The 17,386-nt window shown below is 37.2% G+C and overlaps 1 protein-coding gene across 16 annotated transcripts in view; it reads left to right on the forward strand.

The window, feature by feature from the left end:
- The first annotated feature begins 3,055 nt into the window (after nucleotides 1-3,055).
- FAM135A (family with sequence similarity 135 member A) overlaps nucleotides 3,056-17,386 on the forward strand; it is a 102,554-nt gene continuing 88,223 nt past the window's right edge. For 7 of the 16 annotated variants that reach the window (XM_019663984.1, XM_019663989.1, XM_019663995.1 and 4 more), the window contains exons 1-3: nucleotides 3,056-3,346; nucleotides 4,957-5,046; nucleotides 16,458-16,546. The gene's annotated coding sequence lies outside the window, so the exon portion shown is untranslated. Of the gene's footprint in view, nucleotides 3,347-4,956; nucleotides 5,047-6,164; nucleotides 6,319-16,457; nucleotides 16,547-17,386 lie in introns of all 16 variants that reach the window. The other 9 variants (XM_019663993.1, XM_019663988.1, XM_019663994.1 and 6 more) reach the window with 5 other exon arrangements.

Here is a 17,386-nt window from a genome sequence, read left to right on the forward strand (position 1 = left end):
TAAATAACTTACCCTTGAGTACTGTGGGCACTCACCCAAGTGTCTGCAAATGATTAAATCTAAACTTTGCATGGAGACAAGAGTGACTGCCCCAGGAAGGCAGTTAGTATTTTATTAATATTACAATACTCTATTTATTAGCGAATACTCCAATTCTTACCAGAAGATTTGAAAAAAAGAATCCAGAATTCCCTGTATAAAATGCCAAATGAGTCACATTTCTGGAAAAAGTTGTGGAATTATTTTGACTACATCTTATTTTTAATGTAGCTTTAATGTTGATAGTGACCTACTTCAGGCAACAGAAATATTTTAAAATCATAAATCCCAAGAAGGAAAAAAAGCAAGCTAATTTACTTAGTGAATTAATGTCTACCAACAAATATAGACATCTTTCCTTGAGGCTATTTCCAAAGTTACAATATTCATTTCTTCTAGTATCTCAATCTTTAGATGAGCCAACATTGTGCAACTGTGTAGGGGAGAGGCAACCTGATCTTCAGTTTAAGATAACAGTCCCGTTAAAAAAGTTTAGTAAAGGTTCAAAAACATTTTATGCCAAAGTTAAATTATGTACACCAACTACAGGAGAGAAAGACTTCCAAACCTTGCATTCTTTGAGCCCTCATGACTTGAGTAGAAAATGACATAAATAAGACTTAGCTTAATGTATATTAATTATGATACAAAAATATTAATTAGCAGCATAAAAGCTGACTCAAAACCTAGGGAGGTAAATGAGAAGTAAATATAGATTCGTGAAATTTCTAAAGAACCTTAGATACTATATAACCTGATTATCTTGTTATGGGAGAAAATTGAGACAGAGAAGTTAAAAGACTCTCATTTTACACAGTATACTGCAGAACCTAGAACTCAAACCCAGGTTATCTGACAATTAGAACAATGCATTCTGCACCCTAATAAATCTACATATCAGAAGATATGTTTTCTAATTTACTTTGAATTTTTATATTCTTCTATTGGTGAATAATTTCTAGGAAGTCTTATCTAAATCTCAAGAATAGTGAAGTGCTCCTCTTCCAAGCTCCCAAACAACCTTGTGCTCACCCCAATTTTAACTCTTTAGTACAACTTATTGACATTTAAGGTGCCCGTCTTCCCCCTAGTAGATTGCAAACTCCTTGAGAGTTGGGACTCTTAATCATCATTGTACCCTAGTAACTAGTATAGGTCTTGACACACACTAAATAGGTAATCAAAAATTCAAGTTAAATTGACCTTTCCTTGAAATCCTTCAAAGGCTCTCCATGATCTAATCTTTGCCTACTTCTCTAGACTCACATGCCCAAATTATGACATCAAATTGCTCTTAGTTTTAGTTCTGTGCAAAGACCAATTTCTCATTGCATGGTTTTATTCAAGTGATCCCTTTCTTCTTTTATCCTCCAGCCTTTCTCCACCACACACACACACACACACACACACACACACACACACACACACACACATCTCACTTCATTAACTCTCTGGAATCATTTTCTCCTGGAAGTCTTTCCTGACTCATGACCTCTCCCAACCTAAATTGAATTAATGCTCCTCCTGAGTTCCAGTAGTTCCTTGTGCACATATTTATGCAGCATACCATCACATCATAAGGTAATCATGCAAACACTCCACCCAACTCATTTCATTCATGTTGGTATCCTCCAAGATTGGTACATTGACTGGCACACAGATGATTTTAAAATATGATTTGAATACAAAGAACAAGTAACAGGGAAGTGATCTTGGCACAGGGTGTTATTTTAGGGAAGCATAGATGTAGAAATGCAAATAATTGGATACTTTGTATATTTCCCTTACACAACTAAAAGAATAGAAAAGGCTTTCAAGTTTGAGGCTACAATTCAAATCACAAAACAGAGTTTTAATAAAAAGGCCCTTATGAGAAAGAATAGTAAAATAATATTTGGCTGTTGAACAAAAGACAGAGATTAGGAACCAGGGAAGCAAGACATAGACTTGTTATCATAGGATAATGGGGCATTTACAATTATGTTACAAACACATACTAAGATGAAAAAACAGAGGTTAAATTATATTCAAAATCTGCTCCCGAAATGGCCTAGACTACAGGATATCACCATTACTCCCAAATCATTACATAAAGCTTTATCTTTCAAATTCATTTTTATTATGGTAAAATATACATAAAGTTTACCATTTAACCATTGAAAAAATGTTTTATAGTTCGGTGCTATTAAGTACACTTATATTGTACAGCCATCACACTATCCATCCTAATTCACTTTTAACACATATGCTGCAGTCACAATTTCCTTGTTTTCATTAATTTTGTTTAGTAACACACTGAGCTTTATGCACCACAAAACGTCCTGCTGGAGTCCATTCAGAAACTGGAATGAATGGGGGAAATAAATCACCGAGGGATTCTTCTTCATAGGCTATCCAAATCATAGGCTTCTGTTAATGCAGTTTAAGAGTTAAGACTTCACATCATTGCTCCCCTCCCGCCCTTTTGGGCGTCAGTAATTGATAGGTAACCATAGCAGCACCCACATCTCTCCAGAAAAAACCCCAGCTTCCTTTAGGGAAGCTGTGGTGAGCCAGCTTCGAGCTTCCGCGGCTTCCTTTCCTACTGCGCAAAGTGATTAGCGCAGGGACCAGGCTTTTTTATCTGGGAGTGCAGGCAGGCGGTGAAGAAGGAAAAAGAGTAAAAAACAATGTGAGAAATACAGCTGAAGTTTTAGTATTCCCTCTTTTTGCTCGCCTCTGGGTCCCTACTCTTCAGCGTAAGACACTTAGCCTGCAGCCTCGTTCCCTTAATCCCGCAGTCTGGCCAGTCGGTTGGGACTCGCGCTTTTTATTGACGCAAACCTCCCATTCTCGCGGGATCTTGGGAGCGGGAGCCGCAGAGGGCGGACAGATCTCTCGAAATCTCAGTTGGCGCTGGAGCGAGAGCAGCGGTTGAGGGACTTGGAGAGAGGAGAAGGGGCGTGGCGCACGGTTGGAGGGGGCGGGGCCTAGCCTCAGAGAGGGGAGGGAATAGGCAGGAGGGGGAGGCGGAAAAAGGCCGGGGGCGGGGCCACACGGCCCGGGACCTGTTGATCGCAGGTAGTGCCGGCTGGCCCTGGCTCCCTCGGGACTGGGGGGAGTGCGCATGCTCGCGGGCCGCGCTGGGCTAGTCGCCGAGCGGCGGTGACGAACCGGCTTCTCCGCTGCGGTGGTTGCGGTTGCTGCGATGGCGATGTGAGGGGGCCCGAGGCGGGATGGTGCTGACCCGGGTAGGGCAGTCTTCTTCCAGTAGGACAACGAGCTCCTCTGTCCGACAGGCGGTGGAGGAGGCCGAACCGGGCGAGAGGTAAGCCCCTAACTGTCTTCGTCTCCCCTGGCTCCCGACACCCACGACCCCTCCCTCCGTCCCTCTTTCCCACGGGCCAGGCAGGAAGTGGCCTCCTTCTCCTGGTCGTCCCCTTCTTGTTCTCTCTCGTCCGCTCCGGCCCCTCACCCGGCTGCTCCTGGTCGGAGCCCAGTCCCGGGCCCGTTGAAGGTCGGTGGGGACGGCGGTGCAGAGTGCGCTCAGAGTGGCGAGGGGCCGCGGCGCGCCGCTCTCCCGGTTTGCTCTGCCGCCCCTGCCCCCGAGGCGCGTCCCTCGGCCGGCTCTTCCTGAACCTCACTCCTGCTGTTTCCCACACTTCGCCTGCCCTTCGCCCTCTGCTGCATCCGCGCTCCTCTGTAGGGTCTTTACCCTCCTTTCTTGGTTCGGCTCTTTCATCCCCGCCTCCCACGTGCCTTTTCGCCCTGGTGGTCCCTCGGTTTGAGGCAGTGTATCGTTTTGCCCTCCTCGATTTCTTCTCTCTCACTGTGCATTCCTAGCCTGGCTCTGCTTACCCGACGCTCCTTACCTTCACCGACCAGGTTTCGCATTCTGTTGCCTCTGTGCTTCCTTGGCTGTCTTTTATTCTCATCGTCCTTCTTTCGTTACTTATCTTTGTTGTCTTTTGTTAGTTTCTCTGATTGTGCGTTTTGCTTGAGCATCGCTTTGCGCTAGAATTTATTCTGTGTCCAACCATACCTTCGGAGGCCCTCGCGCTCTTAAGCCTTAGCTCTCTTTTGGTACCCAACTTCATCGTTTGCTGTCTTATGGCCCCTGTCCTTCCGTTTTTCTCCATCCAGATCCTGTTTCTAATTTCTAGTCTTGATTTTTTTTTCCCCCTCTAAACTTTTCATTATTTGCATAGGTCGAACCTCTTAACTTCAATGCATTTGTTTTACTTTTTATTAAATCTCTGAAGAGTTCTAGTCTCTTCTGCCTTCTACCTAGGCTCGGTATTTATTTAGTATTCTTAGTTCAGCTTCAAATTTAATAAGATCTCTTCACCTTCTTTCTTCGTTGGCTGGAAATATCAAGAGTGACAATAGCAATAACCTGTTACACTTAGTGATTGAAGCTTTAATTTTTTAAGCATTATGTTTACCTCTCATGCCAGGAGAAACAACTTGAGTACAGACTTGATGAAACTATGAAGGATTAAGATTTGTTAAAGACTGAGCTACAAACCTAAGGTTAAAACTTGGAAATTTGATTGTTCTCCAGGAAATACATTTGTCCAAGAACTAACCTGAAATGAAATTTAACAAAGTCTATTTTATAAAACTATGTATCAATTTTTATGTTTGCTACTGTAATTGCATCATTTTCCTGATGGTCTCTGTTCTCATAATAAATGTGTACAATTTCTACTAACTTAGTGGCTTACTAAAGGGGAAATATGTGAGAACACAAGTATTAAATTTTTGAGTTGGGTAAAAGGACTTTCTACACAGTTTTGGAGATCTTTTTCCCCCATCTCATTGTGATCAAGATTTGGCTTACATAAAACTTGTCTCTACATAAACAATGATATAGTATCTTATTTTGAAGGTGTCTACTGAAGCATTTGCTTTCAGTCAATTCTGCCTTTATTCTAGGGATGAAGATCGGCTGGATTATGTATTTCTTTCTGAAATCTCAGAGCAATCCACAAACAGTTAAATTCTTCCTTATGTTGTTTGTGTCAGGTAGGAATTACATTTTTCTGTTTCTGTTGTACAAAGGGAACCACCAAGGCAAAGAAATGTAGTTCCTTATTGAAAGTGCTAGTAGAGGGAAAAGTAGAGGGAGATACAGTTTAGGATCTGATGTCAGACCCACACCTCTTTTGGAAGCACCAACGGTTACTGTGCATGGTACAAAGTGATGAACTTCTCAGCTTTTAAGATTTTTTTTAAAATGATTTTCCTAGAACAAATAGAGATAGCTGCTGCTTCTGAAGGAAGGCTTCCTGCTTTTCAAGGGCAAGTCTTTTTATTTTTAGGTAGCTAGTCATTAAAGTTAAATACTTCAAATTCTTGTTGGTATTTTTTAGTGAGTTGATTCTGTGCTTTTAGAAATAAAAATAAGGATTCATGGAGGATAGCAGTACAGGACTAGAAGTCAGAAGATCCAAACTCTTATGATGACTCAAGACATTAGTTTGTAGAAGCCAGTTAACCTCTATGGCTCAGTGTCTCTACCTGTAATATGTGAGTTAAAAAAGTAGCCACCCACTAATCTTTCAGTAGCAAAGTAAGCCCTAATCATTTAAACATGCTTAAGGCTACCACAGACAAAAATTACTATATAAATACTTAATTTTTATCTTTTTAAGACTATTTAGTAAGAGTATAATTGAATGCTTAAATCCCAAATCACTGGAATTTAGATTTTTTTAAAATTCAGATTTCTGAGAAAAGTCTAGTAGAATGCTGTGAACTATAGAGTAACTTATATTAATGTACATATATAGTGAAATAGATGCTGCAGCATTCAGTATGTAGGACAGATAGGCCTTTTGTTTGCCAGGATTTGACACTGAAAATGTAAGTTATACATATATCTTTAGTTACCTCCAAAGTTTCTGTTGTCTTATATTTTAGCTTTGTTTACTGTAGATATAGACCCTTGAGGATGGGGTTGTTTAAGGAATAGAAGGCAAGGATTTCCTTTGCTTTGATTCTAAGTAGTGAGAAAAAACTGCTTAAAAGCGAGTTTTGTGATAGGTACATATTTAAATAAATGGACGGAGATGGGAGCATATAGATCTTAAGTGAGTAGTGTTTTTTTGTTTTTTTTTACCCCCCTTGATTTGTTTGTTCAGGAAGAAGGTTTAGAAATGAATAAGAATAAGAGGCAGAGTGGTGATAAAGAAGAAGGCATTCTTAATGGGCCCAGTGGTTTTCAGAAAAGTTAGGAAGAAAAAGTTGTTAGACACGTCTAGATTTTTCAGAAGGAATAGTGTGAAACAACTCCAGGTGGGTTTCACCATTTTATTTTTAAAGATTTCTGTTTTTGTTTTTTTTAACTGGTACATACTTGGTTTCCCAATGATGTGCTAAATTTAATTTAAAATTAGCCTCTGTTTTTTTAACAGGAGTATAAAGGTGTCAGACATATTATCGCATTAAGAGATGTCTCCTACTTGAATAACCCCTTACACTTCATTTTTATTTTGATGAAACAGTTTTTATGAACTCTCAACCAAGAAAGCATTCTGAGAAAATTATAGCATATTCCCTTTTACGGGACTAAGTCTCTTCATACATCAATAATACAGCAAGTGTTTCTAAATTATGTTGTTAATATAGAAGTCTGTTATTTGTAATATTGTGTTCTGTTAAGTTTTATGAAATGTCCTTTTGCTACAGTTCTTAACAGTTCTGAACTAGAAGTATTCCTTGATTGAAACCCCCTTGAAGCTGCCTTGTAGGATTGCAGCTGCTTCATTCATGACTGTTGTTAGAGCAGTGGTATCTCTGACACCTGCTCTTTGACATCTCCAAGTTGCCAGTAAGTTATGGACTTTAGTTGGAAATACGTACTGCTGAGTGTAAATGTCTAAGCAGCAAGGTCAGGGCTTATTGGCAATCACAGTGTAAGACCTTGGAATCCTATGCTCCCTTTGCCATTACTTTTGTCTTGGAATTGAGAAACCAGATTTTAAAACCACCTTCATTCTTACTCAGGTCTACTTTAAGACTAAAGATTAGTTACTTTTCTCTGGCAGATAAAATTAGAAGATTAGAATGTAGGCTCTCACCAGTCTTGTTCTATAAAATTAATAACTATTGTATGTCAAAGTATAATAATTATATAATGTAATGCTTGCCAAGGGCCCCATTTTGGTAGAAGAGTTCTGAAATTGTCCTCCAGGTCTGGAGAGCCAGAGAATTGTCAATAAAGAATGAAGTCAGTAGAAAAATTATTTGAATAGAGAGTTGAAATATTCACTGTCTTGTTTTTTCTTCTGGTTTTCTCCAACACCTAAGAAGATCTTAATTGGAAGCCAACCCTTCTCTCTTTAAGGTCCTATGCCCTACAAATGAAAACATTTTCAAGCCATGTAATTGAAACTTATAAGTTGAGTTGCATTATTTTGAATAGACATTTCCTTGAATGAAATCATACTTGAAAATTGATATAAAAAACCCCAGAATGTCAGCAATTTATTGAGCACCAAGTACAATGCTTAGTGCTTTGTATAAATTTGTACATAATCTTTTTAAGCCTTGCCTTTTGACCTGTGATTATATATTATTTCTATTTGAGAAAACTGAGGCTTAGAGAGTTTAACTAGAAGCTAGGTCTGTCTGATACCAAAGTGTACAATATTGTAAACTAAAGAAAGCAAGAAAGCATAGACAGTTAAGGAAACAGTATTTGTTTCTTAGGGTATTTTTCAGAGAAAGGATTGTAATTCTTTTTGTTCTCATTCTGAGCTGCTTTTCTCTGTTGAAGATGAAATATTTTAAGGAATGCTAGGCAGATCGCTGAACTAGGTAGTAGATGATGACTTTTTTCCTGTTAAAAGGAGTAACTAGTCTTTGGAACTTTGCAGTATCCTTTGGTACTTTGTGGGTTTTTTAAGGTATATAATAACAAGATATATCCAAAGGCGTTTTGATTTTTGTTACTGGCAGATTTGTTTTGTAGCATAGATGTGTCCCTAAAAGTTTATGCGAACTGCTTTTGATAAATTAAATTCTATTTTGCTTATAATGTCAGAGGTAGTTTTTATTAAGTGTGCCATAATCAGCAATAAGTCAGCCATGGAAATGCTGTGAAAAATTCCTAACATGCTTTCTACATTATGTTTAAAAAATATTTTTTTCTATGGATTTTCTATCATATTAACACAGTTATCCAAAATTAACAGTGTTCTATTTTGAGATTGCTTACGTCTTAATCTGTTAGTTCTAAGATTAGTTATAATATAGTTCTCTTTTATTAGACAATTGTTTAAACCCAAATTTTAAAAAAATTAGAAGAGAACAGTGCCTCTGCTTGATATTGTGTTTGTTGGTGTGGGATGTGAGAAATATGGACATTTCATAATTAGGGAATAATGTTAATTATATAGAAAGTTGACTATAGTTAATTTACCAAGTGTAATTTTTTTTTCATCATTGTTGCATTCTGATTTTGTTGTTTTTTTTAAGAAGGGGTATGTTTATCTCATAGCTTGACTATCATTGAAGCTTTTTCTTATAACAATTCAGGTATAGACTTTAGAATTATACAAGTTTAAATATAAATCATGAAGTTTTACACATTTGAGGGTTTTTCCTTTTTCCATTATTTCCTAACTGTGTGACCTTGTGCAAATTATGTAAATATTCTGCTCCTTAGTTTCCTCACCTGTAAAATGGAATAATAATAGCTGTTTCAGATTTTTATGAGAATTAAATGAAATAACATACTTATAGTTACTGGTGTCAGAGTAGGTGCTCAAAAAGTTCTGAGTATCTAGTATATTTGGATTCTATTTGATATTGCTATTTGATTTATATTTGGTATCAAGAGGGAAACATACAGCTTTTTAAAAGTTTGTCTACAAAACTATTCTCATTATCTTTTCTTTGAAGATATCCCACTCTTCTCCTCTCCTCAGAAGAGAAGAATTTAGTACTCTAGTCTTTTCTTAATTATTTCCATAATGTCTGCAGTATGGCACATGACTAGCCCTCAGGAGTTCATTTTGATGACCAAGGATTGGTAGCAAAAGTTTCTAGACCAGTGATTCTCCTTGCTTTACATGTCCCCTCTGCTGTATTGATTCTGATAAACTTGTCTTCACTGTGAATCACTTTTTAAAATGAGAGGTGTCACTGATGAAAGCGTGTTGTGCATGTGAATAATTGTGATGACAAAAAAAAGGTTAAAAGCCATGTGAGGGGTGGTGATCTTCAGAGTCAGAAAAGTGACAGGTGGCTTGGCCATTTTAGAGCAGGGTATAATCCAGTGACTTAGCATGTTTAGCCCCTGCTGGAGGGAGTTTACAAAACTGGGCAGGGTGTCAGGGCCTCAGCCAATCAAAAAGGGTACTGAATGTAAATCAAGAAATAAGGCCATAGTTCAGATATTTAGACTGCACCAAGCAATGCAGACTGAACCAACTTAGGTGGCCAGAATTAACACCAGATAGAAGAGTTGGAGATGCAAGACTAATCCATATGTCACTGGCTGACTGTTCTCAGTTTATAGCTGTGTGGTCTGACTTGGTCAGGATTAGTTTAAGGATTTTAAGGGTCTGAGCCTATGGATTAGAGTTCTGCTATGCCCTAGGTGAGTGGGTCTTAGGAAAGATGGCAGCTGAGCATTCCTTCTCACAAGGGACCCATGTTTCTACTCTGTTTGCTACAGAACTTGGCAGTTACAAGAATCTTTTATTCTTCACAAGGTTATGAGAACAACATTCTGAAGCCTTCTGTGGATGCCTCTATTTTGAGCTTCCTGCTTATTCATTGGGAGAATACCCAAGAAAATGGACCCAAAATTGACTAGCTACTTTTAAATGGAAGAGTTAACATCTTTCTAGAGCTAGATAATTTCTAGATTTCTTTGTTCCCGTCATATTCCCATTTAATATACTTGAATTTAACTGTACTTGTTAGATGCTCTTCCCTCCATTAGTCCCAGATCCCAAATGTCAGTCTCAGTACCCACATATGTCATAGTGTGAGCCCCTCATCTAGTTGGGCATGAATTTGATGTTCTTTCATATGATATCAGTTCCTATATGTCTGTCATAATGTGGGCTTCTCACTGCTCTCAATGTGAACATTTAAAGATGTGTATATTTTTTGTACAATATGGTCCCTAAATGCAAGTTTACTACATTATTTAGTGTTTAGCTGAAAAAACAGTAGTTTTTTTTCCTAAAGCCAGAAGAAAAAGAAAAAGTATTTTGAGACCTGATATATTGATTGCCAACATGGAGCATTTTTAAGATTTTTAAGGGTAAGTTGGTCCATTGGTAATTTTTACCTTATGTGATATCTTTAATACCTAACTTGTGTATGAGATTGGGCATCATTATTCAGATTGTCGGTATTACAGGCTCTCAACCACTTTGTCCCACAGGTGCTAACTTGTGAATAGAATCAGAAGCTGGAGCTGTTGGCTCCATAATTGATAGAAATGGTTCCTTTATTCCTTAGGTTGACAAAGGGAGTATCTGGAATCTCCAGTTTGTTCAGTTCCTTTACCCTTTGCCTTAGGAGAAACAACGGCCTTGGAGCATCTATTTTGGGTCCATAGTTCAAGAGTCAAGGCGGTTAGTTCTTTGATTTCTTTGAAAGGATTTGACTGATCATCCCCTGTGGTCTCTAGTCCACCTTAAGGAAACTCTTACTGTGCCTCTTAGTTTCAGATGGTCCTGCATCCTCTTATAGGTTTCTGAAATACTCATGAATTCCGACTGAGTTCAAAATGGTTAGGTATTGTTTTAGGATTAGTGTGGATGGTGCATGAGCATCTTCCACATTTTTCCATATATCCAAGCCTGGACTTCCCTTTGTGGGTATTGGAGGTCTCTTAGCTGATCTGATGGGAGCGAGCATTTCTGTAGTTTTAGAAGCTGTGCATGGTTTTCATGTACCTAGTGCCATTTCTGGGGCAGTTCCTCTACACTCCAGCAGTTAAAGAGATGGCTTGGTATTCTTAGACTATGATGTCCAATAGAAATGTGTGAGATCTGTGTAATTTTAAAATTTTCTAGTACCTACCTTTAAAAAAGTAAAAATAAACTGGCAAAATTAATTTTTATATATATTTTATTTAACCCAACATATCCAAAATATTATTTCAAGATGTGATCAATATAAAAAGCATATTAATATGATAGTTGCATTCTTTTTCTGTACTAAGTCTTTGAAATCCACTGTGTACACACAACATATCTGAATTAGTATATTACATTTTTAGCAATTAAAGTAAAATATTGTCCTATCAAAACAAAATTATGTTTAATAGTTTACATTGCTTCAGTGTTTGGATTTCAATTTAAGTTAATTTAAAGTTAAAAATTTAGTTTCTCAGTCCCACTAGTCACATTTCAAGTGTTCAATAGTCATGTGTGACTAAGTGGCCACGGTGTTGGACAGAGTAGCTCTAGAGGGTCAAAGATGTCTCAGATTAATAGGTAACTTTGTTTCTTGGGAGTAAGCTGACTTTCTCTAAGGTATTACAAGGTAATAGATAGTTTTCCCTATCGGTTTTAAATAGCAGAGAAATCCCTTCTTATATCTAAGAGCCGTTCAGCCTAAATTTCTCATTTATAGCAGAGGCAGTTCTTCTTTGAGGTTCCCCTGTGGTTTCTTGGAATTGGGATTTATGGTTTACTCAGCTACATTCTCTCTTAGGGGCATAGGAGTGGCCCCGGAAGGAGCCCTCCTTGAACAGATCTCTCAAACTATTCTGTTTAGGCTATTTTGCCAGGGCCAGCAGAACTGAATGAACAATTCAGTCTCAGGTAAGTCAGCTGATTCCTGTTGCTTCAAAGGCTCAGATTCAAGTGACAGGTTCTGAGCCAGCCAGCAGCCTGTGCAGGAAGACCATGAAACTTACAGCTTCTGGTGGGTGCAGAGTTCCTTGCAATGGAGAGTCTCCCAGGCAATCTGCGGAAATGAAAAGAAGCTTTTTCTTCAATTTCTTTTATTTTTGAGAGATGAAAGGCCAGGATTTTTCTGTTTCAGAATCTTTGCTTGATGAACTGAGTAACATGAGAGTCTGTGTAAGTCCGAGATTGCAAATTCTGAATGAATTTGCCCTGTAGATGAATTCAGTTTGAACTGCACAGGTTTTGGGGCTTTTTTGGTTTTGTTTTATACCTAGTTGGCAACATCTAAAATTTAGGAGATTTCATCTTTACAAAAAAACATTTCCAGTTTCTTCTTGAAAATTTAGAAGTCTTTGATAGTGCTGGGCCATCAAGGATTTGCTGGAACTGAGTAGCAGTTGCTCCCTATGAGGAAAAAGAGCAGTTTATGGGAAGAGGATGAAACAGATCCTCTATGAGGATACTCTGGCTTTTTCTTTCCTTTTTTTGCCTGCTCTCTCCTTTTCCTTTAGTCCCTTCTTTGAATTTTTTCTTCTACCAGTACATAAAAATGAAAACAATTCTTTATTTTTGGGAGGGAATGAAAAACAGATTGATCAGCATCACTCTGTATGTATCTGTATATGTATGTTTCTAATAATGAATAAAAAGGGATGGATTTGAGGAAAATTAGACAGCAACAATAGGACAAAAAGCACAGCAGGATATTAGAGGAAGAGTGAAGGAAATCGTTAGCAGACCTTGAACTTACACTGGTAAAGGAATTTTATCATAAAAGTTTATTCATTTATATCTTTGTTTTCAATATAGCAGTGTAATAATTTCTTCAGTTTGATTGGATATAAGTAGAAAAATAATAATAGTTTATATTTATGCAATATTTGATGTTAATTTATTAAGCATTTCTTGAATATTAAATTGAGTGCCTATCATGTGTCAGGCAATGGGGATATAACTATGAACACAGTAGTCACAATTTCCTTTCTTCATAAAGCGTACATTTCAGTGGGAAGAAATAATAAAGACTAATAAGTAAAATCTTTAGTTGGTTATGCTAAGATTAATGCTGAGGGAAAAAATAAAAGAGGAAAAAGATAGGGTGTGCAGGAAAGGAGAGTTAATATTTTAGATAGTATTGCCAGGAAAGACCTATTTGAGAAGTTAACATTTGAGCCAAAACTAGAAGGAGGTGAAAGAATAAGTCATTTGGATATTTGGGATGGAAGAGTGTGCAGGGAACAAGTGCAAAGACCCGAGGCAGGAATATATTTGGTATGTTTGAGGAATAGCAAGGTGTGATTGGATAACAAGTGTGACTAGCTGGAGATGAAGTCAGAGAAGTTATGAAGAATCCACATTATATAAGGTCATCATTTTGGCCATTATTGTAAGGCAGTTTTACAAATATGGTGGGAAGCCATTGAGGTTTTGGAACAGAGGAGAGATACAATTTGACTTATTTTCAAATAGTATATATTATTATATAACATTTTAATATATTATTAATGATATTATATACTATATATACTTCTTAATACATATAATATATAATATAAAGGATCATCTGGATGATTTTTTGAAAATAGTCTGAAGTGGGTACATAGTAGTTAGGATATAGGTTAGGTGTAGTTGCTGTAACAAAGAGCTCTAAGAATTAAAAGTCTGAGAAGTCTAGGTAGGTAGAACATCTGTGCTCCATGAAACCATTCAGGAGTCCATAATCTTTCCATCTTTTTGTTTTTACCATCCTTCAGGGTTTTGTTCTAATCTGTGTGATGAAAACTAAGTCACTATCAAGAAGGTAACTCAGCCTGTAAAAAAAAGGAAGCAGATGAAGTCCAGGGCAAAGAATCCCCTTTTAAACAAGCGAGGCAGGCACTGCATGTATCATTTCAGTTTACACTCCATGGGAAGGGTCACTTGGCATCAAGGGTGGTTGGGAAATGTAGTCTCAGACTGGGTGACTGAATGGCAAGGAGAAAGAGAAAAATGGAAATGACAGTAGTCTATCTACTACAGCCTTACATTGTGGCCACCTAAACCTCCATGTGTATCTTCCATCCTACCTATTGAAAACACTCCTACTTCCCTTCCCCGAACGAGACAACCTAAGGTGCATTAATCCAAGCTAAGAAATGCAGTACTTTCCAACAGATCCATACATCCACATCCACATTGTTTACAGTGACCTGTAAACAAAACACAGTTATTTGCATCTCCCTCACCCATCCCATGCATACCCAACATATAGTGGTGGATCAGAAACAGGAAAAGAGTAATAAAATCTTCCATTTGGATAAGCAAACAATGAGAAACACATAGCAGTCTCTGGTTGAGAGTAATGCTGGGCAGGAATGAAGATTCCTTGCCTAGGACATAGAGTAATATCTAATCTTCTGAGTTTTGCTTTTTGGTAAGAATGCCTTTGTTCATTGCACTATGACCCTTTCTTTGCTGTCTTGATGTTTCTTCCTTATATTAACTTCCATGGCCACATCTGAGGTTGGTATCGAAAGTTTGCCCACTTTGGAGGGTATATAGTTTTGATAGCCTGCTTCCTGCTACTGTAGGTTTGCCATTCCTATAAGTTACATAGCCTCAAGGGTTTGCAGATTAGTTTATAATTTATTTGACAAATACACTTCTCTCAAAAATACAGTAAGAGTCTTACAAGTTTGTCTCTATTCAGTTCTGTGTACCAAGAACTACACCTAGTCCTTTCCTAGTGTAGTTCATAAGCCTGCCCTATTGCCCTCTGTGTTGCCTCAGTTAGTGGCCACTGTCTTGAAGCCATCTGAAAGAGCAGGCATTGGTGGGTTGACAGCACTCTTAATCTGATTTTAGCTACAGAGGTGGACCCCTTTGTTTTGTTAAGAAGTCTTAAAAGTTCTTTGAGAAAAGTAGTCCTTTGAAAAGAAGTCCTTATATGGAGGTACTGAAGTAGTTGGCTGCAAGACCCTACCTTTCTACTCTATTTCTTTCCATCTTTGCTTGCAGACTAGCCAGTTCTTGCCTGAAGAGATGTAGCAAAGAATCACTAATGCACATGAATGTTGTGGTTCTTTTCATCTATTATACTTTCCCTGGAGCTCTGGGCTTTTTATGGGTACCTCATTCTGATAGTTATTGTAGGCAACAGTTTACTGAATGCATTATGTATTGCTCCAATATAATAGGAGTCACTAGAATTTTAGTAGTATCTGTTTTCCTGTTGCCTGCTACCTAATCATTAAACCGGTGCCACATTTTTTAGGGTTTTGTTATGGCAGTACTGTAATTCTGGTATTAATTTCTGTAATAAGGAAAAGGCTGCTGTAATAGGGGTACAAAAATAAAATGGCTTAAATGAGAAAAAAAGTTCATTTCTTCTCCATAAAACAGTCCTACTGATTTAGGTGGTAGGGATGCTATGTTCCATAAAGGAATTGAGGATATGAAAGGGGATAACTACCAAAATGTTGGATCTGGTACTCAAATCCTAAGCCTATGGTTTAACCATTGTTCTGTACTTGTATTTAGTTTTCTCTCCCTGGTGAATAGTGATCTCTTTGAGGTCAGGAACTTAGCTATACCTTGTACCTATTGCATTTCCTAGCTTATAGTAAGTGTTTAATAGATGTTTGAATGAGTAAATACTGTTTTATATCTGAGTAAGTTAAGGCATAGAGACTTAACTAAGCTTGACTAAGAATCAGAACTGGAACATGATCTAAAACCCTGCACAAAGCATGTATATACAGAAGAAGCTATCTTAGATAAGAGGTTATTTCCATGAAACAGGGACTATCTTATAAGCATTATTTTGATCTCCTTAGAAGTAGTAACTGTAACATCTTTTGATGTGATCATTAATGTTTAAAATAACAGTTATGGAAGGTGGTAAAGCCTCCATCTTTATGATGGAGAGAAGGAAAAAGTCTATGAAGAAGAGTGAACGTGGTATTTATTTTAACATTTTTAGTACCTAAAATAATTATACCAAGGAAAAAAGATTATTTTTAATTTAAGCAATAAATATTCGGAGTGTGGAAAAAAACTATAGCATATCCAGGCAACTTTCTTTGTCAAACTATTTTAAGTAGCTCATAGTATACGCGTCTTTGTGTGTGTGTGTGTGTGTGTGTGTGTGTGTGTGTGTGTCTGCGTGCGCGCGCGTGTGCATACGTGCGCACACGCATTTTACTCATATCTATAATTTCAGAACTCTACCCAGGGAATTATTTTAAAATGGTGAGTTATACATCTTAAAAATTAATAAATTTATAATATTTTGGGTATTTATGAAGATTGTTTCTGAAACGCTGAACTAAGAAAGTAGTCTTCTATTTATTATTGTACTTTGAAGTATATACAAATGAACCCTTAACAAAAATATAATAATTAATATTGATATCAGTGAAAACAAATCTCTGAAACTTATTCCTAAGCCTTATGAAGGATATAGTTCTTTTAGATAAATTGAGAATATTAGGTAACTAAAAAAGTATAAGTTTTTTTTAAATGGACTTTTTAATGTCTTCTATTTTGTTTGATGTATTTTTTTCTTTCTCATAGGGGAAACAGTATATTTTTAACAAGAATCAGTAACTGGAAGTACAGATTGGTTATTTGATAATGTTAAAATGAAGTTTTGATCAGCACAGGTAAGAATATGGCATTTTTTTTTGCATTTAATTCATAATAGATCAGATTATTTTTCAAATTTCTGTGAAGAACTATTTCAGGAACTGTGAAGTTCTGAGATTTTATCCCACATGCAAGCTAACAAGTTAGCCTGCCACAAGTGCCATGATGTGGTCAGAAGACATCAGACTCCTAGATCTAGGAAAAGGATCGTTTATACTCCCAGCAATAGCCATAGCTAGGCAATAGCTGCCTAAGGTTGTGATATAGCAGAGGAACTCTGAGCTGAGGGAACCCGAATCTTTTATATTGGACAATAAGCTAGCTTGACGTATGCCTCAAAGGGAGGCCTTGTTTCTATTACTTGGTACAGTAAACATATCTGTCCTTTATTCCAGTATGAGATACTATCTCTGACTTCCTAAGACTGTTTGTTAAACACACATCCTTTAAAAATAGTTTGGAACAGAGCAGTCAGTGTCTCCGCTTGCAAGACATGCAGAAATATGAGATTCTGGAGAACTGTCTTTCAATACTTTCTTACTCTGAATTGCTTTTTAATACAGTGTATTATTGATAAAGATGATTGTTACAGTGCTTTTTTGAAATAGTAAAAAGATGGAAACCATTGAAATACCCAATGATAAGAAATTGTTTAAGTTACAACATTCACAGTGTAATAGTTAACAATTGAAAATAATGTTATAAAACTACGTTTATTAACATAGATGTTCATCAAAAAATTAAATGAAATAAATGGGTTGTAATATGTACATGTGGTTTGATTCCAGTTTTATAGAAGTTGTACAAAAGCACACATACGAAGAATATATTACCAAAGTGTGTGTGTGTGTGTGTGT

Source organism: Hipposideros armiger, unplaced genomic scaffold (assembly GCF_001890085.2).
Source record: "Hipposideros armiger isolate ML-2016 unplaced genomic scaffold, ASM189008v1 scaffold_413, whole genome shotgun sequence".
In the NCBI taxonomy this organism is placed as follows: domain Eukaryota; kingdom Metazoa; phylum Chordata; class Mammalia; order Chiroptera; family Hipposideridae; genus Hipposideros; species Hipposideros armiger.